We start from the raw sequence: 26,280 nt of genomic DNA, 5'->3' as shown, positions 1-26,280 counted from the left end.
TAGTAGAGACGGGGTTTCACCATGTTGACCAGGATGGTCTCGATCTCTTGACCTCGTGATCCACCCGCCTCGGCCTCCCAAAGTGCTGGGATTACAGGCGTGAGCCACCGCGCCCTGCCTAAATTGTATTCTTATACTATCTAGGGAAATACATTAAAGCAAAAAGTTTCCAAAGATTTTTGAATTTATTAAAAGGGGAGCTTAAAGGGTATCAAAGGATGGTAAGACCATCATTCAATATCTGAAATAAAAAGACAAAGCTGAATTTTTACTTACTATTGTAATGGAGCTATACTGGGATCGGGCACAAGCAGAGAAAATTATTGATCTTCTGTAGGGTTTCAAAGAAACATGGCTTCAGGAACTGGCAGATGTTCAAAAGCATGTTTGGACTGATGTCATCTGTAGAAGTATGATTACTTGGGTATAACTGTTGTTTGGTTGGCCCTCAGGGGTGTTTTTATGGGAATGGATTAGTTCCTAATTGGCTACTTCAGGAACAAGGACTATCATTGATTGGCTAGCTTCTAAAGCATGTTCAATGAGGCAAGTTTATCGATTGAATGAATTTAAAGCCCGTTCTGGTGGCTACTTGTTACCGTGGCTAAAGAACAATCAGCCTTTTCCAAGGAGTGTAGAAACTTTTTTATTTTCAGTTCTTATTTTTTCTCTTCACTCAGGAGATATAATTAAGAATTATCAAGACATTCAACTCTGTTGTTGATTCCCCTTGAAGAAGAGATTTCAGTGTAGAGAACTGCTTTTCAGTTTAAGTGTCAATCAGCATAATTTCATATTCTTTTTATCTTTGAATCATTTGTTGAACCATCTGCTGAGACAATAGCTGTGCAAAAGCATTTGAGACTGGACAATAAGCATTAAATGACTGTGAGACAAACAAGAATAATGAGAAATATTTCAAGAAGGGACAAGAAGGCCTTGGTACTTCAGTACCAAGACATAAGATTTTTCAGGCCTGACTAGGAAAACAAGTCTTAATGTTTCTCTAGGTAGCTCGGCTGCCTTTTTTTTTCTTTTTAGCTTAGATATAGATTGATTGGTTCATTTCATCTGTAATGTTAATTGAGGTATAGTGTGAAGTGTTAGCAATGGTTTAGGTTGACCAAGAGAAAATACAACACCATTGTATTATCTGTAGCTATAGTGATTAACTATAACTATTTGAGTTAAGGAAATTAAGTTGTTCTCCCAGGGCTTGGACTGTGTTATTTACTGTATCAGCCAAAGTTAGAGGTAAATCTTCGTTGACAATTTTGAATTGTCAATTCGAATTGTCCAATTGAATGTCCTATTGATGGGGTTTTTTTAGGTGTTTGTTTCACTAGTTATTGTTTTCCCAGAAAGGACTAATGAGACATAATCCATCCAAGCGTATGGGGGAGTCATGTTCTTGAATTGGCTTAACAGCTCTGCAGAACAATTAGTCTTTTTCTGGATTGGCATTAAAGAGACTAATTCTTACATAGGAAGAAAGAGCCAGGAATTGTATGAGAGAGAATCTGTAAAGACAGGAATGCAAAGGAGAGGGTGACATAGAGAAATTTTGTTCTCTTGGTCGTGGGTGGAATCTGTCTACTTAATGTAGTCATCTCTTTGTTCTGAGAATCTTAGGTTAGTAGTCAATTCTCTGCTTCTGATCATCTGCTTCTCAAGGTACGTTGAAGAACCCCAGTTTATGTTCTCTGATGAGTAGTTACTTTTTAGCTCTGCCAAAGTCTCTTTCATTTTTCCAGATAGCAGAGGATGTGGCCAGTTCAGGTTCATCCAGGGATTCTTTTTTATTCATCATTGAAACCTCAGCACCCAACCCTCTACCTGGCAGTAAATATTTATAAAATGAATATTGTTTTGTATTATTTGTGAATTATTTTAGGCATTTCAGTTATTCTTCACTTAGATTCTGATATCACATTGAAAACAGTAACTATGTCTTATTCTTTGAATGCTCCAGGAATCTCATCACACTGTTTTCTATGTTAGATATGATAAGTATTCATTAAATTAGATATATTGAGTATACTTTGTATGGGTAACAGGGAAGCACCTGACAAGGTTCCCTATCTGAAAGAGGTAACAGATCAGTTAGAGAGATTAAACATACACATAAAACAATTTGAAGATACATTTTTAAAAAGTAAAATTACGTTCTCAACAAGCATCATAAAATATTCTATGAATGACTACAGTGATGTGTTGCTTAACAATGGGGATACAGTCTGAGAAATGTGTTGTTAGTTGATTTCATTGTGTGTGAACATCATAGAGTGTACTTACATAGACCTGGGTGGTATAGCCTACTACACACACACCAGGCTATATTGTAGAGCCTGTTGCTTCTGGGCTACAAACCTGTACGGCATGGTACTGCACTGACCTCTGTAGGTAATTGCAACAGAAGAAGAAGTACTTGTATATCTAAACTTAGAAACAATCCAGTAAAATATGGTATTATAATCTTGCAGAACCACCACCATATATGTGGCCCATTGTTAACAGAAATGTCATCATTTGGAGCATGACTGTAGGTATTTTAACATCATAGCCATTTTAGAATGCTAAACTTTACATTTGGCTGGGGCATGGTGGCTCATGCCGATAATCTCAACATTTTGAGAGACTGAGGTGGGAGGATCACTTGGGGCCGAGAGTTTAAGACTAGCCTGATCAACATGGGAAGACCCAGTCTCTACAGAGAGAGATTTTAATTTTTTTTTTTTTTTTTTTTTTGAGACGGAGTTTCGCTCTTGTTGCCCAGGCTGGAGTGCAATGGCGCGATCTCGGCTCACCGCAACCTCCGCCTCCTGGGTTCAGGCAATTCTCCTGCCTCAGCCTCCTGAGTAGCTGGGATTACAGGCATGCGCCACCATGCCCAGCTGATTTTTTGTATTTTTAGTAGTAGAGACGGGGTTTCACTATGTTGACCAGGATGGTCTCGATCTCTTGACCTCGTGATCCACCCGCCTCGGCCTCCCAAAGTACTGGGATTACAGGCGTGAGCCACCACACCCGGCCAGATTTTAATTGTATAATTAAAAGTAAATAGGCTGAGTGCAGTGGCTCACACCTATAATCCCAGCATTTTAGGAGGCTGAGGCGGGCAGATGGCTTAAGCTCAGGAGTTCAAGACCACCTGGGCAACATAGTGATACCCCATCTCTATTAAAAATGAAAATGACCATTTAATAAAAGAAAGTAAATAACGCTTCATAGTGAAGTACTATACATCAGGGATAATGAATGATCTACTACAACTCTACACAACAATATAGTCACAGCAATATTGTAAATCTCACAAACATAAGGTTAATCAAAAGAAGCCAAACACAAACTACATATTGTATGATTATATTTATAGTAAGTACAAAGATAGGCATAAAAGGTTTTTTCAAAAGTAAATGAAGTTTGATAACTAATTTCTGCCAGCATAAGAACTAACATAATGTAGGGAGTAATAGGTTGTCCTTCTAATTTGAAAACTGACTAGTAGGTGATCAGGCTCATTCTTTTTTTTGCCATTTGACAAGCCCTTGTTTTTAAATATTTAGAAGGAGAATATGAAGAAATATAAAGGGTTTATTAACTGCCAGACAATATGTATTTTATTTACATTATCTCATTAATCCTTTCAGCAGTCCTCTGAGGTGTGTATCATCTCCCCTACTTTCTAAATGAAAAATCTGAGAAAACTGAAAGCTTAAAAAATTTGCCCAAAGAAATATACAGTCAGCCCTCCACATCCGTGAGTTCCATATACGTGTATTCAACTAACCTTGAATCGAAAATACTCAGGAAAAAATTTTAGAGTTCCAAAAAACAAAACTTGAATTTGCTTCACACTACATTGAATCCTCATGAGTGAAGTGACATGTTGGCATTATATTAAGTATTATATAAGTAATCTAAAGATGATTTAAAGTATACAGGAGGACCTGTGTAGTGCAAATACTGTGCCATTTTATATAAGGGACTTCAGTGTCCGCAGATTTTTATATCCATGGATTTTGGTGTCTGCAGGAGGTCCTGAAACCAATCTCCGTGGTGATAGAGGGACAACTATAGTAGTTAAGTGGTAAATGAGATTTGAATTTAGACTTATATTACTCCAAAGCCTATGATCTACCTCCCCAAACACAGGAGATAGGTAAAAGGATTGAGAACAATCTGGTTAATTCCATTATTTGGTAATGGGAAGTGACAGGAAGAATTCCTGTACTCTAGGGTAGGGGTCACAAGCTTTTTCTGTAAAGGGACAGATAGTAAACATTTTAGGACTTTAGGCCATATAGTCTCTGTCACAAGTACTCAACTCTGCCGTAACAGTGCAAAAGTAGTCATAGATGATATGTAAATACATAAGCATGGGTATGTCCCAATAAAACTTTGTTTATGGATACTGAAATTTGAAATTTATATAATTTTCATGTGTCATAAAGTAATATTCTTCCTTTGACTTTTTTAATGTTAAAAACTAAAATTATTCCTAGCTTGTGGACCATACAGGGCTAGATTTGCCCTGCAGGCTATCATTAGGTGACGATGGCTGTAGTCTATTGCTCGGAAGGCTGCACACTGCTACTCAATATGTCAACATGCAAAGACAAAATCTACAATCTACAAAGACAATTAAAAAGATCAACATTAAGGCATACTTTATATACAGGAGAAATAATTATATACAGTAAAGTACACCCATGCTGACATATGCATATACCCATATAACAACTACCATAATCAACATATAGAATATTACCTTTGCCTCCAAAAGGTTCTCTCATGCTCCTTTGCAGTCAGTTACCCTCCATGCCAGGCACTAGGCAACCACTGGTTTCTCCTCTGTCACTATAAATTATATTTCCATTTTCTAGAATTTTATATAATGAATCTAAGTATGTACTCTTTGTTTTCTCCTTTTACTTAATATTTTTGAAACTTATCCATATTGTTACATGTATTAGTATTTTACTTCTGTTTATTGCTGAGTAGTAGTCCATGGTATCAATAAATCACAACTGGTTTCTCCATTTACCTGTGAATGAACTGTTGGTTTGTTTCCAGTAGGGGCTATTATGGATGAAGTGGCTATGAATATTCATGTACACATTTTTGTGCAGATATGTTTTCATTTCTCTTGGGTAAATACATATAGTAGAATTTCTGGGTCTTATGGAAAGTAAATGTTTAACTTTATAAGAAACTGCCAAGATGTTTTCCAAAATGATTATACCTATTCTGCATTCCCACTAGTATGAGAGTTCTAGTTGCTCCACATTTTTGCCATCACCTAGTATTGTCAGGCTTTCTATTAATACCTTTAGCCATTGTGGTGGCGGTAAGGTGGTATCATGGTGATCCCAATTTGCATTTACCTGATGACTGATGATATTGACTATATTTTTATGGGTTTATTAATGATTCATGTTTTCTTATGCTCATTTTTTAAAAAATTAAGTTGACTTATGGAGTTATAAGAGTTCTTAATATATTATGGATGCTACTTTTTTTGTTATATGTCTTGGAAATATTTTCTCATAGTTTATGAATTGCCTTTTGATTTTCATTTTTAAAAGTTTTATTGTGTATTTTTGAGGTTTACAATATGATATTGAAACAGGAAAAGTTCCTTGTCCCCCTCACAGTACATGCAATGGGGGTGTGGCTTGCTTCTTCTGTACCCTGCTGCTCAAACCTCTAGGGGAGCATGCAGATGGGCAGGCTGTGGGGCTCCAACCCCACAGCAGTGTCTAGTGGTGAAGGTTTACAGCTGAAGCCCCAGTGGGCGTGTGTTATAGGGTGCTCTTTTAGTTTAGCCATCCATAGATGGCTTATGTTAGCTCAATTAGACTCCTGCCTTGTCACAAGGACAGAGAGCTTTCTGTATACTGGGGTTCTTTCCTTGGTCTACAAGAAGAATCGGATCACATGTGGGCTTAGAGAATGAGTGCAAGGTTTTATTGAGTAGAAGTAGCTTTCAGCAGATGGGGGAGCCAGAAGGGAGATGGTATTCCTCTGGAGCCGGGCTACTCGGTGGCCTGGGCTCTCCTCAAACTGCCCCAGCCAAACCCCACATTGTTCTGCCTGTCGGTGCCCTGCCAGCTTGCTGGTGCCTGTTGGTGCGTTCCTCCCAACGTTCAGCCGCCCGTATGTTCCTGTGCTGATGTGCTCCTCTTGACGTCCAGCTGCTTATATGTCTGCTTGCTAGCGTCTCAGAGTTTTATAGGCACAGGATGGTACGTTGCAGCCAGGGTGGTCTTGGGAAATGCAACGTTTGTGCAGGAAAACAAAAATGCCTGTCTTCACCTAGGTCCGTGGGCACAGGCCTGGGGGTGAAGCCCTAGCCAGAGACTATGCCTTGCTCTACACAGCACTTCCCTTCCCCACTTTCCTATCACTTAAAGGGACCATGCCCTTCCCAGTACTTCTGTATCATTTCCCCTCTCTGATGTGGTAGGTACATCTTACTACCTTTAGAATATGAATGGTGATTGGTATTACCTGCTTCCTGCCAACAGGGGGCATTGTTTTGGGAGAAAACAGCAGTCAGATTCCTCCCAGTCTAAGGGTTCCTACCAAAGGGGGAGCCATTGCTTGAGGCTCCAGTTACCTGACCATTTGGAGTTTGATGGCTTGTAGGCATGAGAGGAAAAAAACAAGTTTTATCAGGTTAAGTATGGATGGCTTAAATGTGTATTATACAAAAGAATTTAGTCCCAAAGATTATAGCAATAAGAAGTGAAATACACAAACAACAACATTGTACCCCAAGCCTTTTCACCCTGGTGAAAGAAATTAAATCTTGTATGGGAGTGGATAAACTTTTAGAATGAGAGATAACTTCCTGCCATATCTTTAGCAGTTAACAGGTGCACCCTTGGGAATTCTGGGGTTTGTAGGCTTGCCTGGGGGCCATTAAAGCTTCTTTCTCTTTCCTGTATTTCCTCTCCCTTTGTTGGGCATCCCTGCCTCTATTATAAAAGACCGAGGTGGCTACTTTAAGGAGGTTCTCTAAAGTACTATCTGGTTTTAGGTCCTGTATTTACAGCTTCCTCCTGATATCAGGGACTGCCTTAGTAATAAATTTATCCTTTAGGATTAGCTGTCCCTCAACTAAATCAGGAGATAGGAGAAGCGTGCTTTACCAAGGCCTCTCTCAGCCATTCCAGGAAGGCTAAGTGGCATTTTCATCAAATTCCTTGTCGATCATGGACAACATAGTATAATTGGGAGGCTTTGACTTAGTCCTACACAAGCCCTCTATTAGGCACACCTAAGCCTTCTCCTCTTCCAGTCTTCCACCTCATCGCTGGGATCTCATTTAGGGTCATACACTGGTACTGCCTCTCTTCCAGTTGGATAATATTCGCCCCTTTCCCTGACACTATATGTGATACAAAGCTCATCCCCAAATCTCTCTGCTGCTGGCAAAGCAGCCTGCTTTTCAGTGTCCATCAGGGTCTGATTCAAAAGTAGCCTAACGTCTCTCCAGGAGAGTTCAAATTTTTGGGTGAAATTCTGGAAAACCTCTATATATCTATCAGGGTCATATGAAAATTTGCCAAGATTCTCCTTAATTTGCTTTAAGTTCTGTAGGGAGAAGGGGATCTGGACCTTACTGGATCCAAATTCACTAGGCATCTGTTGGAGGGGCAAGAGTGAGACCGGGGCTTGTTTAGAGCAAGGATTTCTAGGAGGGGACAAGTGAGAGGCTGAAGCTGGATAGGAAGGTGGGGGTGGACCTGGAGGAGCAGGGCTTGAGGGAGTTGGCTTCTCTGCTGGGGGTGCCTCTGGGTCTCAGATCTTTAATTTCCTGGGCTTAGTCCTTGCAGCCTTCCCTGAGACGGCAAACATGGAGGCTGGATCAATCCTACATTGTCGGCAGGGTCTGGATTGCATTGCAAGGTATAGAAAGCCTGCACATAGGGGACCTTAGACTATCTGTCCTCACATCTACAGAAAAGTTCCAGTTGCCAGATGGTATCGAAATGAATGGTCCCTTCCTGAGGCCAAGCCAGTCTTTCTTGTAAATCATAATTTCGCCAAACCTTTGTGCAGGGAGCTATGAGGCACTGTTCCTCCAGATTCTGAGGGTCAAAGCAGTCCCAGTGGTCCAGGATACACTCCAGAAGAGTATAAGCTGAGGATGGTGAAGAGAACTGGTTGCCCATTCTGAAAGACAGGGAATGGAGGCGTTCCTCATTTCCCTTCCGTCTTTCAGTGAAAACTCAGGATGTGATAGAGAAAGTGAGTGTCCTCCCTTCACTCTCCACCTCTTATCCCTGAGCCCCGGTGACCTTGGCAGGTGCTGGCCATAACTACAATCGCGGTATGTACCCATGAAGCAGGGAAAACCTGGAGAATAGGAATTATCTGCCCTCACCTATGCCTTCCTTTTTCCCTGCTGTCAGCAATCTTTGAGTTCCCTGGGCCTGTTTGTTTATGCCATGAGACATGGCCTCCTTCTGTGGGGTGGGAGCAGGAATTGGTCCTGCCCATTTACACTGTGCCTGTTGCCTGGTTTTGGATCCTCGGACCTGGTTTTTCTTTCTAGGACTTCAGCCTGAAGCTTGGAATTGAGTTTGGGACTGAAAAGATATTTAGAGGCTGTTTGTATCTGTTTAGAGTGTCTCAAATAGCTCTGCCGAATTTGCAGTTCTCAGCCAGCAGGGGTCATTCCTCCGTTAACTTTCTTATCAGAAACAGAGTTGGGAGGGGAGCCCTCTCACATAGAAAAGGGAAAAAGAGAAAAACAGTTTAAAGGCTAAAAGGGGGAGATTCTAGGGAAAGAACCCCTTGCTTAGTGCAACTGGATTTCTCTAATTCTTGTATCTGTACTGTCGTTCAGACTGGGTCGAATTCCTTGGCCAAAGGAGAAATATTCCATTGGTGCAGCAGGCAGGAAGCGCCCATTTGTTGGCCCTTTGGGGTCCTGGCTGCCGCTGGTTTTCTCCCACTCCCCCTTGTGACTGCTAGGTTCGGTCTTTGCCTGCTGCAGGCATGCCCAGGTGCCTGAGCTGCGAGGGGTAAGAATAAGGAGAGGTGCCCTGAGCATCCGTGCCTGTGGCTGTCAAGGTGGAGGCATACATGCCACCTCTAGGAAAAACTGGTCTGGTCTGCACCTTTGGTGGCTGAGCCAAATGCTCATTTTACTTAGTAACATTGAGGCAGCCTGTAGCAAAACTCTTAACATTATGAAGAAAGAGATAAGAACCATTTTAAACTGTGAGAGAGAGAAAAGGGACAAAGTCTAGGGGTTTTGACTGGCCCAGTTAGGGCGGTTTAAAACTTCATGAGGGAAACAGAGCCTCTGACCTACAGGAAAGAGAGAAAGGTGGCAGTGTTTTGGAAGAGAGGCAGACCCGACAGTTTCACATTTGCTCACACTAACCTTCCGCAACCCTGGATGAGCCCCCAGTTGAAACGGGAAAAGTTCTCTTGTTCCCGTCACAGGGCATGTGATGGGGGTGTGTCTCACTTCTTCAGAGCCCTACTGCTCAGACCTCTAGGGGAACATACAGACAGGCAGGTTGTGGGGCTCCGACCCCATGGCAGTGTCTAGGGGTGAATGTTTACAGCTGAAGCCCCAGTGGGCATGTGTTACAGAGGGCTCTTTTAGTTTTGCCATCTGTAGGCAGCTTGTGTTAGCTCAATCAGACCCCTACCTTATCACAAGGACAGAGAGCTTTCTGCATCCTGGGTTCTTTCCTTGGTGTACTTGAAGAATCGGATTACACATGGGCTTAGAGAATGAGTGCAAGGTTTTATTGAGTGGAAGTAGCTCTCAGCAGATGAGGGAGCCAGAAGGGAGATGGTTTTCCACTGGAGCTGGGTCACTTGGAGGCCTGGGCTCTCCTACTGCCCTAGCCAGACTCCACGTTGTTCTGCTGGTCAGTGGCCTGTGGGTGCACTGGTGCCTGTTGGTGTGCTCCTCCGCTGGTGCGCTCCTCTCGATGTCCAGCTGCCTGTGTGTCTGACTGCTAGGGTCTCTGGGTTTTTGTAAGTACAGGATGGGGGCGTGGCAGTCAGGGTAGTCTTGGGAAATGCAACATTTGGGCAGGAAAACAAAAATGCCTGTCTTCACCTAGATCCATGGGCATAGGCCTGGGGGTGGAGCCCTAGCCAGAGACCATGCCCTCCTCCACACAGCACTTCCCTTCCCCACTTTCATATCATTTAAAGGGACCACACCCCTCCCAGCACTTCCATATCAATGTTATAAAATACATATAGATAGTAAAATGGTTACTATAGTGAAGTAGATTAAAATGTCTATCATCTCTTGTAGTTTTGTGTGTGTAATAAGAACAGCTAAAATCGACTTATTTAACAAAAATCCCTAATACTATATAATCTTTAGTCCTTATGATGTATATCGGAGCTTCAAATTTTGCCTTTTTATTTTCTTCACTATGTGTTTTAAGAGCAGAAGTTCTAACTTTAATGAAGTTCAGTTTATCAGTTTTTGCATATGATTAGTGCTTTTTGTATCCTAAGCAATCTTTGCTTATCCCTGAGTTGTGAGGGTTTTCTGCTATAATTTTCTTTTGGAGATTTTCTAGTTTTAGCTTTTATTTGAGTCTCTGACCATTTTGAATTAATTTTTGTGTATGGTATATGATAAGACTTGAGGTACATATTTTTCAGTATAAATATCCGGTTGTTATAGCACCATTTATTGGGAAGATTATCCTTCTCCCTTGAATTATCTTGGCATCTTTGTCAAAAATCAGTTCTCTCTCTCTCTCTCTCTCTCTCTCTATATATATATATATATATATATATATGCAGGTCTATTTCTAGACTTTCTTCTGTTCCACTGATTTATGTCTATTCTTAAGCAACTGTTGTTTTCTTTTGAGCCTTAACTTGTTCTTGATTTGAGTTTCAAAAAGAAATCATTTACTTTTTTTAATTGCAAACTTTCTGTAGGTAGCTCTCATACATACATGAGTATTTTTTTATTAACAGGTATAGATATATTGAATAACCAAATGTAATGTAGATGTTTTTGCCACTGTGATTTCTGCCAAAATCAACATCCTTTTATTCTCTACTCTCAACATAGAGTTTTGGCATTTCAACAGCAGTAGTAATTATATCTACAAATCCTTATGCAATGCTGTATCTCAAGCCTTCTGGAAGTACAAGTTGATTATGTCTGGGTTTTCACACTTGTCACTTCTCATAGCTGCTTTTTCCAAGATGTTAATTAATTAAGCATTTTTTTTCCTTTTGTACATCAAACTCTATGCTGTTCTCTATATTCTTCCTTTAAGCAATGAACTTAGACTCTCCCATATCAAAACAAAATTCATTTTATAGGTTTCAAATTTCTCAGTTATTTCTTTGCCCCTTCCTTTAATCCCGTCTCAATATAATGAGTTTTCTTCTTATCAAGGTTTTTGTTTTGTTTTGTTTTACATTTCTTATGTCAAAGAAATTCAGAGCTATATTTCTGATTATTTATATTTTACCTGTAATTAAAATGTATTTCAAGTAGTTTTATTTTCTACAGATAACTGTTACTCAATTCCTGCAGATTTCAAAATTATCTTTATAAATCTGTTTTCTGAGACCATATGTCCTCGGCTTAAGAAATAGGTCTCAATACTGAGCTTAGGCAGGGGAAGGATGTTAGGTCATTGTTTCATAGGGCTATTTTTTGTTTTTGTTTTTTAGTTCATTGAGCTTTCTTCCTTCTCATAAAATAACATGTATTCCTTATTATCAAAATCGCTTACAATCCCCACTCAAAGGCCATCATCACAAATATTTTGGTGTGTATGCTATTTTTAAAAAAGTTTTCTAAAAATAATTTTAAAAATTTGAGTAGTACTTTGGAAAGACACTCAATAAACACTCTTAAATAAGCGAATATGTGTTTTTAGAGTAAAGTGTTTTGCTGGGCAACCTGCAGAAGGCCTATTTGAAGCCGGTATGGTGGTAGAATCAGGGCCATTTGGACTATTGGCAGAGTAAAAGGGGAGCATGTAAGTTGTACAGGGCCTATTCTCTGCTGATTGCACCTTTCCTTAATATTCTGTGGATATCAAGAACATTATAGTAATTATACTTAGCATATACTTAGCATATAGTAGATAATTAATACATGTTAAATTCTTTTAGTAATTTATATATGCTTTATTCATACTTTTTTTCTTTTTCCTTTTTGTTAGACACCAAGAAACAATTTATTTAGTTTGAATATTTCCTTGATTTTTAGGCTATCTTTTCCTAATATCAAGTGACATTAGCTGTCTCTAGTTATTTGCATTATTCCATCAGAACAACGTGGTCAGATGAGGATGTGTCTATGGCAGGTGTTGTTAGGCAATAGTTAATGAACACCTAGCAAAGAATGATTATATCTTTAAAAATTCTAAATTGTACATTAACTATTGAATAAATAACAATGATATATAGAAGGTATAAAGAATAATAACATAGTGAATACTGGTACACTTACTTGTCAGCTCGAAAATATAACACTACAATTGCCCTAGTACCTACCACTTTAGAAGACAACTGTGTGTCCCATTCTCCTTTCCAGGGGAAACTTGATCCTGATAGCTTTCATGGCTATGTTTTCCCTCTTTATTTTACTGTATGTACTTGGACACCTAAATATTGTTTTATTTCAACATGTTTTTAAGTTTTAGAAAATGGAATCATACTGCTTAAGTCACTTTTTTTGCTCAGCATTGTATGTGAGATTCATTCATGTGTAATTGTTATTCATCTACTATATTTGGTTAGACTACCATTCAGCTATTACTGTTACATAGTATTCTGTTGTGTGAATGTTCCACAATTTATTCAACCATTTTTCTTTTAATGGAATTTTAGATTGTTTTTAGCTTTTAGCTATTAAAAATCAAGGCTGTTAATGTTATCGTGTAGGTCTCCAGGACTGTGTTGTAAGAGTTTATTTTATAAAGAAGATACTAACCATTTTATATAATGAACTCCTTGGGGATTTTTTTTTTTTTAATATTATGGGATTCTTCTCAAATTAAGGTTTTCAAATGCATGCAATAAAACACATAGGATTATAGCCGGGCGCGGTGGCTCACGCCTGTAATCCCAGCACTTTGGGAGGCCGAGGCGGGTGGATCACGAGGTCAAGAGATCGAGACCATCCTGGTCAACACGGTGAAACCCCGTCTCTACTAAAAATACAAAACATTAGCTGGGCATGGTGGCGCGTGCCTGTAGTCCCAGCTACTCAGGAGGCTGAGGCAGGAGAATTGCCTGAACCCAGGAGGCAGAGGTTGCGGTGAGCCGCAATCGCGCCATTGCACTCCAGCCTGGGTAACAAGAGCGAAACTCCGTCTCAAAAAAAAAAAAAAAAAAAACCACATAGGATTATAAAGGAAACCAACTCTCGACATGTAATATAAAATACATATCTACATATTTTTTAAAGCCCTGATTTTCAAATTATTAGATTCAACAGACATAAAATTACATTTCAAGAAATACAGTCAGAAGAAACATAACATAGAGGAAAAGAGAAGAATTACGGAAACTGTACACTTGTTCCCTGAAAGTTCTTGTATAAAAATTAATATAGAAGATTATTATGCTCATTACTTTTTGTCTTTTCACATTGGAACTAAATAAAAAGTCAAGAGTGATAAAGAAATTCCCTACATTAGGCCAGGCACGTGCCCCACCCCTGTAATCCCAGTATTTTTGGAGGCCATGGTGAACAGATCACCTGAGCTCAGGTCAAGAGCATCCTGACCAACATGGTGAAACCCCGTCCCAACTAAAAGTACAAAAAAATTAGCTGGGCGTGGTGGCAGGTACCTATAATCCCAGCTACTATGGGATACTGAGGCAGGAGAATCTCTTGAACCCAGGAGGCGAAGGTTGCAATGAGCCAAGTTTGTGCCATTGCACTCCAGGCTGGTCAACAAGAGCAAAACTCTGTCTGAAAAAAAAAGAAATTCCCTATATTAAATGATTATGTGCATATTTTGATTACATGTCAAGTACGTAAATATTTAAAATGTTAAATATGACAAATTACCTTGTTTCTTAACTTACCAACTCTACTATAACACTATTCACAAGGATAATGTATATGTAAATTGTTTCTAGGTTTTGTTTTGCTGTTAATAATAGAGATGGGTCTCACTGTGTTGCCCAGGCTGGAGTGCATTGGCATGATTGTAGCTCACTGTAACCTTGAACTCCTGGGCTTAAGTGAGTCTCCTGGCTCAGCTTCCTGAGTAGCTAGAACTACAGGTATACACCACCATGCCTGGTATTTTGTTGTTGCTGTTGGTACAGACAGGGTCTCATCATGTTGCCAAGGCTGATCTCAAACTGCTGGCCTCAAGTGATTCTCTGGCCTTGGCCTCCCAAAGCATTAGGATTACAGGCATAACCCACCATGCCTGGCCTAGGTTTTGGTTTACCAATGCTCATACCAGTCTCATAGAGGCGTGTTGATAGGAATGGAGGAAGGTATTTGAAAGCATTATTAGACTTTGGCAGGGTGAGAGGACAGAAAACCAGTGTGGAGGGAAGGGAGCCATCACTGGCTTTCAGGTTTGCTATAGCAGATTTGGTCCAAAGGGTCAGGATGCCTGATACTACTGAGACGTTAGGAAACAACAAAACTACTACAGCATCACAGCTGTTCCCAGACCTTGAGGCTGGTAACTGGCTGAAGACTGTAGAATACAGTCAGCCCTTGTGAAAACTCATACCTGCCAAAGACTCCACAGTATTGTATTCTTACAGGAGGAAAAAAAGGGAGGGGGGGCTTCTACCGAATTCATACCTCCAAAGTCTTACGTGAGTGCAACATGGTGTAATCTAATATTTAGCTGGAACCCTGCTGTTAAGGGAGTCTGAGAAGTATAGTTCTAGGCGTTTCTCTCCTTGTAAGAAAGGAAAGCTATAAAAAGAGTGAGAATGGATGCTGAGTGCCAGTAGTCAATATCTAGCACAGTACTCATTCTTCATAGTTTATTTGTATCTTCTCTTTTTATCTTAAGGTTATCCAACTTTGATCAGTCTTACTTGCCTTTCCAGAGGTTCAACTTTGACTTTGTCTTTACTATCATGTTTGTTTTCTATTAATGTTTGTACTTACCTTTAGTATTTTTTCATTCTACTTCAGGTTTATAATTGTTCTTTTACTAACTTCTAGATATGAACACATAGCTCACTTTTTTTTCAGTCTTTCTTTTCTAATATAACCATTTAGGTGCTGCATTTCCAGCATTCTACAATTTTGATACGTAAGATTTAATTATTGATTAGTTATAAATATTTAATAATTTGCACTATGATTTCTCTTTGACTCTTGATTGATTTTGAAGTATACTTTAAAATGTCCAAAAATATGGGATTTTTTTTTTTTTTTTGTATCTGTTACTAATTTCTACCTGCACTGCAGTTAGGGAATGTGGCCTTTATGATATTAATCCTTTGGGATTTGATTGAGAATATTCTTATTGCCTAGTATGTGGACAGTTTTTATAAATATTACCTATGTGCTTGGAAAAAAAAAGTATATTTTCTAAATGTTGGCTACAGTATTCTATATATATCCATTAGATCAAATTTGTTAATTGTGTATTTGAAATAATCTATGTTTTTTTCAGATTTTATCCAGTTGATCTATTAATTTCTCAGAGAAATAGGTTATAACATCCCCCATTAAGATGGTGATTTTCTCTTTAAATGTTTTATATCCTTTGTTTTCTCTTTTCTTTCCTCTGAATCTCCAGATAGATGTGCTTGAGAATTACTATCCTACATATTTATGGCATCTATTTTCTTTTCATATTTCCTCATTCTTTATATCTTTATGCTACTTTTTATTCCTCTAGATTCATCTTTCAATTCATTACTTATATCTCCGAGTGTGTCTAATATGTTATTAATCTCACCTATTTATTGAGTTAAATTTCAGTGGTTGAAATTTTTATTTCTAAAAGTTCTTGTTGGTTTTCTAACTAATTTGTTCATTTATTTATTTAAAAATATGATTCATACTTATATTCTGTGCCAGATTTTTCCAGTATCTAATATCTTTCAGGTTCTGATTCTGCTTTCTGTTATTTTTGCTATTAGTATCTTATTTCATGTCTGTGTCATATGACTAATTATACTGAGCTCTTGTTCTTTTTAGAACATTGATGCTTTTTATTTTAAATTGACAAGGATTGTATATATTTATACTATACAACATGCTGTTTTGATGTATGTATTCATTGTGGAATGGCTAAATCAAGCTAATTAACATCTATTTTTCACAACATTATTATTTTTTTTTGATGAGAACATTTAAAATATACTCTTTCATCAATTTTCAAGTGTAGTCATGTGCTATGTATCAAGATTTTGGTCAATGACAGACCACATATATATTCGCAGTCCTATGATTATAATGGAACTGACAAATTCCTGTCACCTAGTGATGTCGTGGCTATACTGTCCTAGTGTGTACCAGTCACTCTGTACCTAGTGTGTATGCAAGTTACCAAGTGTGTCCTAGTTATGCTGGTATAAACCTGCTGCACTGCCAAGCATATAGAAGTCTAGCACACTTCATTATATATAGTACATAACAATAAATAACTGTTACTGGTTTGTGTACTTACTACTATATTCAAAAAAAGTTTAAAAATAAAAACAAAAATAGAAAAAAAGAGAGGGGAGAGAGGCAAGGAAAAAATTAAAAGAAAAAAAGAAAAAAGCCTATAGAATAAAGATTTAAAGAAGGAAAATATTTTTGTACAGCTGTACAATATTTTTGTGTTTTGTCATTACAAAAGTGTTTAAAAAGTAAAAATTAAAGTTTATAAAGTAAAAAGTTACTGTCAGCTAAGTTTAAAGTATTATTAGCAAAAAGATGTTATGTTTAGTGTAGCCTAAGTTTACAGTATTTATAAAGTCTACATTAGTGTACATTTACTTATTATTACTCATTCACTGACTCACCCAGAGCAAATTCCGACCCTGCAATCTTCATTCATGGTAAGTACCCTACACGGGTGTACCACTTTTTATTTTTTTGTACTATATTTTTACTGAAGCTTTTCTGTGTTTAGATATATAAATACTTCTGGTTCTGTTACAGTTGCCTGCAGTATTCAGTACAGTCACATACATGGGATATAGTTTGTAGCCTAGGAACAATAGGCTCTACCATATAGCCTAGGTATGTAGCAGGCCATGCCATCTAAGTTTATGGACATACACTCTCTGATATTTGCAGGGTGATGAAATTGCCTAACAATGCATTTCTCCAGATGTATTCCCATTGTTAAGCAAAGCATAATTCTATATGGGAAGATGTGCATAGGTTATATGCAAATACTACACTACTTTATATAAAGGACTTGAGTATCCTTGGATTTTAGTATCCTTGTTGTGGGGTGGGGATGGGTCTTGGAACCAATCCCCTGTGGACACCTAGAGACAGCTGTCCTCAATTTGGGATTGTTAGACCAAATAGCTGGTTGGATCCTGGGCCAAATCCATGTAAGGATCACTTTGTGGTTACATATTCTTAGGGGAGACTTTCTCCCACCGTGTTAGTACCACAGTCAGACAAGTTTCTTTCCTGCTCCTTCTGCAGGGGCTGGTTTATTTTTGATCAAGAGGTGCACCTTTTTATTTTATGTGAAAATCTTCTATTAGACTCTCTTACCTGAGACAGGTCTTGCTTTTGTCTCCTGTCTGGTGGGCCCTGCACCATCATCAAAACCAGCTGAGGATGCCTCCATGTCCCCTGGAGAGGCAGAGCTCAGGATCCTCAGAGTCTTACCCCAGCATGCTGTTTCCCTTTATTTTGGGTCTCCGAGGATTCCTTTCCTTCATGCCAGCTCAGTGATGCATTTTAAAAGATAGTCTTTATGTTTTGTTGAACACTTTAGATTGTTTTCTGTTGGCAGGTCATTTGGGGGTATTTTGTTGATAATGCTGCTCAAAATGGAAGTTTCATATGGGTCTTTTTTTGTGTTCTTGTTTTGTGGGCTGCGTTTCTATTTTTGTTTTTCGTATCTACCAGTAGAAATACTTCCTTCTTTCTCCTTTCTGGCTGTCCCCAGTCAGTGCCCCATAGGGGTAATGTGGCACGAGGGAAGCAGTGTGGGCTTTGGAATCAAACAGACCTGGGTTTGACTCTACCACTGGCTAGCTGTGTTACCGGGCAAGCACTTCACCTTTCTGCATCTACACTTTCTCTTCTGAAAATAGAGATAATAATACCCACCATAGTACCCAGGAGGAAAAAAGGTAATCAAACATTAATTTTCTTTTCAGCAACACCATTTATTTCCCACCTTCCCCCACATGCCACCTAACAAAATAGTTCAAGCCAAAGAAAAGATGCTTTTTTCTGAATGTAAGAAGTAGACTGAATTCCTGTTGATTGATAATCCTAAATTATTCTCAGCAGACATTTAAATATTAGATTTTAATGAGTAGGGTTTCCAGCCTGGAAACATGGATTAGGGAAGCATATTTTTGTAGGGGACATGAATTCAACCTTTGTAAAGTTAGGGGTTAGGAAGAACTGTATTAATTTGTTATTTCTAAGGTTTATTTGTATCATATTTCTAAGCATTCCTCTCCCAAAGAAATCATCTTTCTTCACACTATACACAAGGCAGTTATTGGCAGTTGAGGCATTAAAGGGATGCTAACACATGGGAATGTTGATTCTAGCTCAAAGAAGGAGCTGGCTGAAGGAATCAATATCGTCCAAAGCAAATATATATTTCTGTACTTTATATATTTATTTAAATTCCAAGAAATACATTTAGAACATGCATAATTAGCTGAGGTTACAAAGTTGCCTTTTCAGAAGGCATATTTACCTAGAGAAGTTATGCATATTTCATAAAGAACAAACAGATGATATAAAAACATAGTCTACCCTTGGTGTGTTCAATGTGCTTTTCCAAGGAAAAGTATGCATTTTTTAAATTATCATTTAGTTTTGAAACAAAAAATGTTGCACTAAGAAGTGTCTGCTACTCTTATTGTCATTTTAATAATTTATTACACAGAGTTCCAAGCAAACTGATATCTTTTGTTAACTTGCATTAATGAATAAATTTAAACCTGCTTGAACTTTGTCATCACAATACCTTTTGAAATAAATTGTATGGGAAGAGAACTTTATTCTATTCGTATTGTAAAAGTAAATCCAATAAATGGAATGAGAATGTGGAAAGGTAGAGAGAGAATATCACAACGGTGAGTAGAGCAATTTCTGCATAATTTACGATGAAATTTCTTACCTCTGTAATTTAGAACTAGAAGAGACTATGAAGACATAAATTAGTTTTAAAGAATGAGGGATCAGAGAGGTGTTAAGTCATATAACTGGCTAGTGTTAGAAAACAGACTTCTATTCCAACAATCTTTTAAATAAAGTCCATAAATTATGAGACAGTGTAATAATGGATGTATCAGTGATTATGGCACCAATATTTACTGAGTAATTACTATAAAGTAAGCATTTGTTTATCCCTTTACATATGTTATCTCGTTTAATTTTGGCAATCAGCTTATTGGGTAGTCGTGATAACCTCAGTTTACAGATGAAGAAACTAAGACTCAGAGGGTTTTTTTTCACTTGACAGTAACAGTTATTCAGTGATAGAGCTTCTTCAATAGCAAACATTTGTTCCATTTATCATGTATAAGTATTTTGCTAGAACTCAAGGGATCAAACAGAAAGAAGAAATGGTTTTCTTCTTTCAGGGATTTACACATTAGATTCCTACAAACCTAACATGTAAGATGTATCTGTAAGATGAATATGTTAGATGAGTAGCTTTTTAAAATTGTACTTTAAGTTCTGGGGTACATGTGCAGAACATGCAGGTTTGTTACATAGGTATACACATGCCATTGTGGTTGGCTGCATCCATTGCTCTGTCATCTATGTTAGGTATTTCTCCTAATGCTATCCCTCCCCAGCCCCCCACACCCCGCAACAGTCCCCAGTATGTGATGTTCCCCTCCCTGTGTCCATGTGTTCTCATTGTTCAACACCCACTTATGAGTGATAACATGCAGTTTGGTTTTCTGTTCTTGTGTTAGTTTGCTGAGAATGATGGTTTCCAGCTTCATCCATGTCCCTGTAGAGGACATGAATTCAACCTATTTTATGGCTGCATAGTATTCCATGGCATATTGGTGCCACATTTTCTTTATTCAGTCTATGGGCATTTGGGTTGGTTCCAAGCATTTATTATTGTGAACAGTGCTGCAGTAAACATACATATGCATGTGTCTTTATAATAGAACAACTTATAATTCTTTGGGTATATACCCAATAATGGGATTGCTGGGTCAAATGGTATTTCTAGTTCTAGATCCTTGAGGATTGCCACACTATCTTCCACAATGATTGAGCTAATTTACACTCCCACCAACAGTATAAAAGTGTTCCTATTTCTTCACATCCTCTCCAGCATCTGTTGTTTCCTGACTTTTTAATGATCGCCATTCTGATATGAGACGATATCTCATTGTGGTTTTGATTTGCATTTATCTAATAACCAGTGATGATGAGCTTTTTTTCATGTTTGTTGGCTGCATAAATGTCTCCTTTTGAGAAGTGTCTATTCATATCCTTCGCCTACTTTTTGATAGGGGTGTTTTTTCCCGTAAATTTGTTTAAGTTCTTTGTAGATTCTGGATATTTGCCCTTTGACAGGTGGGTAGACTACAAAAATTTTCTCCCATTCTGTAGGTTCCCTGTTCACTCTGATGATAGTTTCTTTGGCTGTGCAGAAGCTCTTTAGTTTAATCAGATCCCATTTGTCTATTTTGGCTTTTGTTGCCATTGCTTTTAGTGTTTTAGTCATGAAGGCCTTGCCAATGCCTATGTCCTGAATGGTGTTGCCTAGGTTTTCTTCTAGGGCTTTTATGGTTTAGGTCTTACATTTAAATCTTTAATCCATTTTGAGTTACTTTTCATATAAGATGTAAGGAAGGGATCCAGTTTCAGCTTTCTGCATATGGCTAGCCAGTTTTCCCAACACCATTTATTAAATAGGGAATCCTTGCCCCACTGCTTGATTTTGTCAGGTTTGTCAAAGATCAGATGGTTGTAGGCGTGTGGTGTTATTTCTGAGGCCTCTGTTCTGTTTCCATTGGTCTGTATATCTGTTTTGGTACCAGTACCATTCTGTTTTTGTTACTATAACCTTGTAGTATAGTTTGAAGTCAGGTAGCATGATGCCTCCAGGTTTTGGTTTTTTTTTCCCTTAGAATTCTCTTGACTATGCTGGCTCTTTTTTGATTCCATATGAAATTTAAGGTGTTTTTTTTCCAATTCTGTGAAAAAAGTCAATGGCAGCTTGATGGGGATAGCATTGAATCTAGAGATTATTTTGGGCAGTGTAGCCATTTTCACAATATTGAGTCTTCCTAAACATGAGCATGGAATTTTTTTCCATCTGTTTGTGTCCTCTCTTATTTCCTTGAGCAGTGGTTTGTAGTTCTCCTTGAAGAGGTTCTTTACATCCTTTGTTAGTTGTATTCCTAGGTTTTCTTTTTGTAGAAATTGTGAATGGGTGTTCACTCATGATTTGGCTCTGTTTGTCTGTTATTGGTGTATAGGAATGCTGTGATTTTCGCACATTGAGTTTGTAGCCAGAGACTTTGCTGAAGTTGCTTATCAGCTTAAGGAGATTTTGAGCTGAGACAATGGGGTCTTCTAAATATACAATCATGTCATCTGCAAATAGAGACAATTTGACTTCCTCTTTTCCCAACTGAATACGCTTTATTTCTTCTTCTTGCCTGATTGCCTTGGCCACAACTTCCAATACTGTGTTAAATAGGAGTGGTGAGAGAGGGCATCCTTGCCTTGAGCTGGTTTTCAAAGGGAATGTTTCCAGTTTTTGCCCATTCGGTATGATATTGGCTGTGGGTTTGTCACAAATAGCTCTTATTATTTTCAGATATGTTCCATCAATACCTAGTTTATTGAGCATTTTTAGCATGAAGCATTGTTGAATTTTGTCAAAGGCCTTCTCTGAATCTATTGAGATAATCATATGGTTTTTGACTTTGGTTCTGTTTATGTGATGGATTACATTTATTGATTTGCATATGTTGAACCAACTTTGCATCCCAGGGATGAAGCTGACCTGATTGTGATGGATAAGCTCTTTGATGTGCTGTTGGATTCAGTTTGCCAGTATTTTATTGAGGATTTTCACATCCACATCATCAGGGATATTGACCTGAAATTTTCCTTTTTTTGTTGTGTCTCTGCCAGGTTTTGGAATCAGGATGATGTTGGTCTCATAAAATGAGTTAGAGAGGATTCCCTCTTTTTCTGTTGTTTGGAATAGTTTCAGAAGGAATGGTACCAGATCCTCTTTGTACTTCTGGTAGAATTTGGCTGTGAAACCGTCTGGTCCTGGGCTTTTTTTGGTTGGCAGGCTATTAATTGCTGCCTCAATTTCAGACCTTGTTATTGGCCTATTCAGGAATTCAGCTTCTTCCTGGTATAGTCTTGGGAGGGTGTAAGTGTCCAAGAATTTATCCATTTCTTCTAGATTTTCTGTTTTATTTGCATAAAGGTGTTTATTGTATTCTCTGATGGTAGTTTGTATTTCTATGGGATCAGTGGTAATATTACCTTTATCATTTTTTATTGCATCTATTTGATTCTTCTCTCTTTTCTTCTTTATTAGTCTGGCTAGTAGTCTATTTTGTTGATCTTTTCAAAAACCAGCTCCTAGAGTCATTGATTTTTTTGAAGGGCTTTTTGTGTCTCTAGCTCCTTCAGTTCGGCTTTGATCTTGGCTATTTCTTGTCTTGTGCTGACTTTTGAATTTGTTTGTTCTTGCTTCTCTAGTTCTTTTAATTGTGACATTAGGGTGTTGATTTTAGACCTTTCCTGCTTTCTCTGTTGTGCATTTAGTTGTATAAATTTTCCTCTACACATTGCTTTAAATGTGTCCCAGAGATTCTGGTACGTTGTGTCTTTGTTCTCATTGGTTTCAAAGAACGTCTTTATTTCCGCTTTCATTTTGTTATTTATCCAGTAGTCATTTAGAAGCAGATTGTTCGGTTTCCATGTAGTTGTGTGGTTCTGAGTGAGTTTCTTAATCCTGAGTTCTAATTTGACTGCACTGTGGTCTGAGAGAGTGTTTGTTATGATTTCCATTCTTTTGCATTTGCTGAGGAGTGTTTTACCTCCAATTACGTGATCAGTTTTAGAATAAGTGCAATGTGGTGCTGAGAAGAATGTATAGTCTGTTGGTTTGGAGTGGAGGGTTTTGTAGATGTCTATTAGGTCCACTTGGTCCAGAGCTGAGTTCAAGTCCTGGATAGCCTTGTTAATATTCTGTTTCATTGATCTAATATTGACAGTGGGGTGTAAAGTCTCCCAACTATTATTGTGTGGAAGTCTAAGTCTCTCTGTAGGGGTCTAAGAACTTGCTTTATGAATCTGGGTGCACCTGCATTGGGTGCATATATATTTAGGATAGTCAGCTCTTCTTGTTGCATTGATCCCTTTACCATTATGTAATGCCCTTCTTTGTCTCTTTTGATATTTGATGGTTTAAAGTGTGTTTTATCAGAGATTAGGATTGCAACCCCTGCTTTTTTTTTTTTTTTTTTTTTAAACTTTCCATTTGCTTGGTATATCTTTCTCCATCCCTTTATTTCGAGCTCACATGTCTTTGCATGTGAGGTGGATCTCCTGGATACAGCACACCAATGGGTCTTGACTCTTTATCCAATTTGCCATTCTGTGTCTTTTCATTGGGGCATTTAGCCCATTTACATTTAAGGTTAATATTGTTATGTGTGAATTTGATCCTGTCATTATGATGCTAGCTGGTTATTTTGCCCATTAGTTGATGCAGTTTTTTCCTAGTGTCGATGGTCTTTACAATTTGATAAGTTTTTGCAGTGGCTGATACCAGTTGTTCCTTTCCATGTTTAGTGCTTCCTTCAGGAGCTCATGTATGGCAGGCCTGGTGGTGACAAAAATCTCTCTCAGCATTTGCTTTTCCATAAAGTATTTTATTTCTCCTTTGCTTATGAAGCATACTTTGGCTGGATATGAATTTCTGGGTTGAAAATTCTTTTTAAGAATGTTGAATATTAGTCCCCCACTCTCTTCTGGCTTCTAGGGTTTCTGCCAAGAGATCCACTGTTAGTCTGATGGGCTTCCCTTTTTGGGCAACCTGACCTTTTTCTCCGGCTGGCCTTAGCACTTTTTTCTTCATTTCAACTTTGGTCAACCTGATGATTATGTATCTTGGGGTTGCTCTTCTCAAGGAGTATGTTTGTAGTGTTCTATGTAGTTCCTGAATTGGAATGTTGGTCTGCCTTGGTAGGTTGGGGAAGTTCTCCTGGATAATATTCTGAAGAGTGTTTTCCAACTTGATTTCATTCTCCCCTTCACTTTCAGATACATTGATTAAATGTAGATTTGGTCTTTTCACAGAATCCCATATTTCTTGGAGGCTTTGTTCATTTCTTTTCACTCTTTTTTTCTCTAATCTTGTCTTCTCACTTTATTTCATTGAGTTTATCTTCAATCTCTCATATCCTTTCTTCCGTTTGATCGTGAAGCATACACAAGTTTTAGTAGCTGAAGTTCTCGTGCTGTGTTTTTCAACTCCATCAGGTCGTCTATGTTCCTCTCTAAACTGATTATTCTAGTTAGCATTTTGTCTAACTTTTTTTTCAAAGTTCTTAGCTTCCTTACATTGGGTTAGAACATGCTCTGTTAGCTCAGAGAAGTTTGTTATTACCCATCTTCTGAAGTCTACTTCTGTCAATTCATCAAATTCATTCTCTGTCTGGTTTTGTTCCCTTGCTGGTGAGGAGCTGTGATCCCTTAAAGGAGAAGAGACTTTCTGGTTTTTGGAGTTTTCAGTCTTTTTGTGCTGGTTTCTTCCCATATTCGTGGATTTATCTTCCATTAGTCTTTGAGGTTGGTGACCTTTGGATGGGGTCTCTGAGTGGACGTCCTTTTTGTTGATATTTTCTGTTAGTTTTCCTTCTAACAACAGTCAGGCCCCTATGCTGCAGGTCTGTTGGAGTTTGCTGGAAGTCCACTCCAGACCCTGCTTGCCTGAGAATCACCAGCGGAGACTGCAGAAGAGCAAAGATTGCTGCCTGTTCCTTCCTCTGGTTGCTGCATGCCAGAGGGGTACCCACCAGATGCCAGTCAGTGCTCTCCTGTATGAGGTGTCTGTCAGCCCCTACTAGGAAGTGTCTCCCAGTCAGGATACACAGGGGTCAGGGAGCCACTTGAGGAAGCAGTCTGTTCCTTTTCAGAGCTGCCTGGCAGGGACATTTATGTTTGCTGAAGCTGTACCCACTGCCATCTTTTCCCAGATGTTCTGTCCCAGGAAGGTGGGGGCTTTATAAGTCCCTGATGCGCTGCTGCCTTTTTTCAGAGATGCTCTGCCCAGCAAGGACATCTAGTGAGACAGTGCCTGCAGGTGCTGAGCTGTGTTGGGCCCCACCTAGCTCAGATTTCCTGGCAGCTTTGCTTACACTGTGGGGTTATACTGCCTACCCAAGCCTCAGCAATGGTGGATGCCCCTCCCCACACCAAGCTCGAACGACCCAGGTCGAGCACAGACTGCTGTGCTGGCTGCAAGAATTTCAAGTCAGTGGATCTTAGCTTGCTAGTCTCCGTGGGGGTGGAACATGCCAAGCCAGACCACTTGGCTACCTGGCTTTAGCTCCATTTCCGGGGAGTGATCGGCTTTGTCTCACTGGCATTCCAGGGACCACTGGTGTATGAAAAAAGAAAACTGCTGCAGCTAGCTCAGTTTCTGCCCAAACAGCTGCCCAGTTTTGTGCTGGAAACCCAGGGCCCTGGTGGTTATGTTGGTACCGAAGGGAATCTCCTGGTCTGCAGGTTGTAAAGACTGTGGGAAAGGTGCAGTATCTGGGCCAGAGTGCAGGAAACAGCCCCTAATGGCTTCCCTTGGCTAGGAGCAGGAGTTCCCTGGCCCCTTCAGCTTCCTGGATGAGGCAATGCCCCACTCTGCTTCGGCTCACCCTCCTTGGGCTGCACCCACTGTCCAACCAGTCCCAATGAGATGAACCAGGTACCTCAGCTGGAAATGTGGAGATCACTTGCTTTCTGCATCGATATCAATGGGAGCTGCACGGTGGAGCTGTTCCTATGCAGCCATCTTCCTTTTTTTTTTAAAAGACATAATCTTGCCCTGTCATTCAGGCTGGAGTACAGTGCCTCCTGGACTCAAGGGATCCTCCCAACCTCAA

General features: G+C 38.9%; 1 protein-coding gene and 1 long non-coding RNA gene across 2 annotated transcripts in view; one reads left to right on the top strand and one right to left on the bottom strand.

Annotated features, from left to right (window-relative positions):
- Positions 1–26,280, bottom strand: part of LOC119473033 — an 83,695-nt gene that overhangs the window by 39,302 nt on the left and 18,113 nt on the right. Inside the window, exon 2 of the long non-coding RNA XR_005202203.1 lies at positions 8,061–8,184. This is a non-coding gene — a long non-coding RNA (uncharacterized LOC119473033). The remainder of the gene's footprint in view (positions 1–8,060; positions 8,185–26,280) is intronic.
- Positions 1–26,280, top strand: part of SLC41A2 (solute carrier family 41 member 2) — a 150,942-nt gene that overhangs the window by 114,426 nt on the left and 10,236 nt on the right. The gene's annotated exons all lie outside the window — the stretch shown is intronic.

Source organism: Cebus imitator, unplaced genomic scaffold (genome assembly GCF_001604975.1).
Source record: "Cebus imitator isolate Cc_AM_T3 unplaced genomic scaffold, Cebus_imitator-1.0 Scaffold8, whole genome shotgun sequence".
Classification (NCBI taxonomy): Eukaryota; Metazoa; Chordata; class Mammalia; order Primates; family Cebidae; genus Cebus; species Cebus imitator.
The sequence above is the reverse complement of the archived record's forward strand: the minus strand, read 5'-3'. Positions and strand labels throughout refer to the sequence as shown.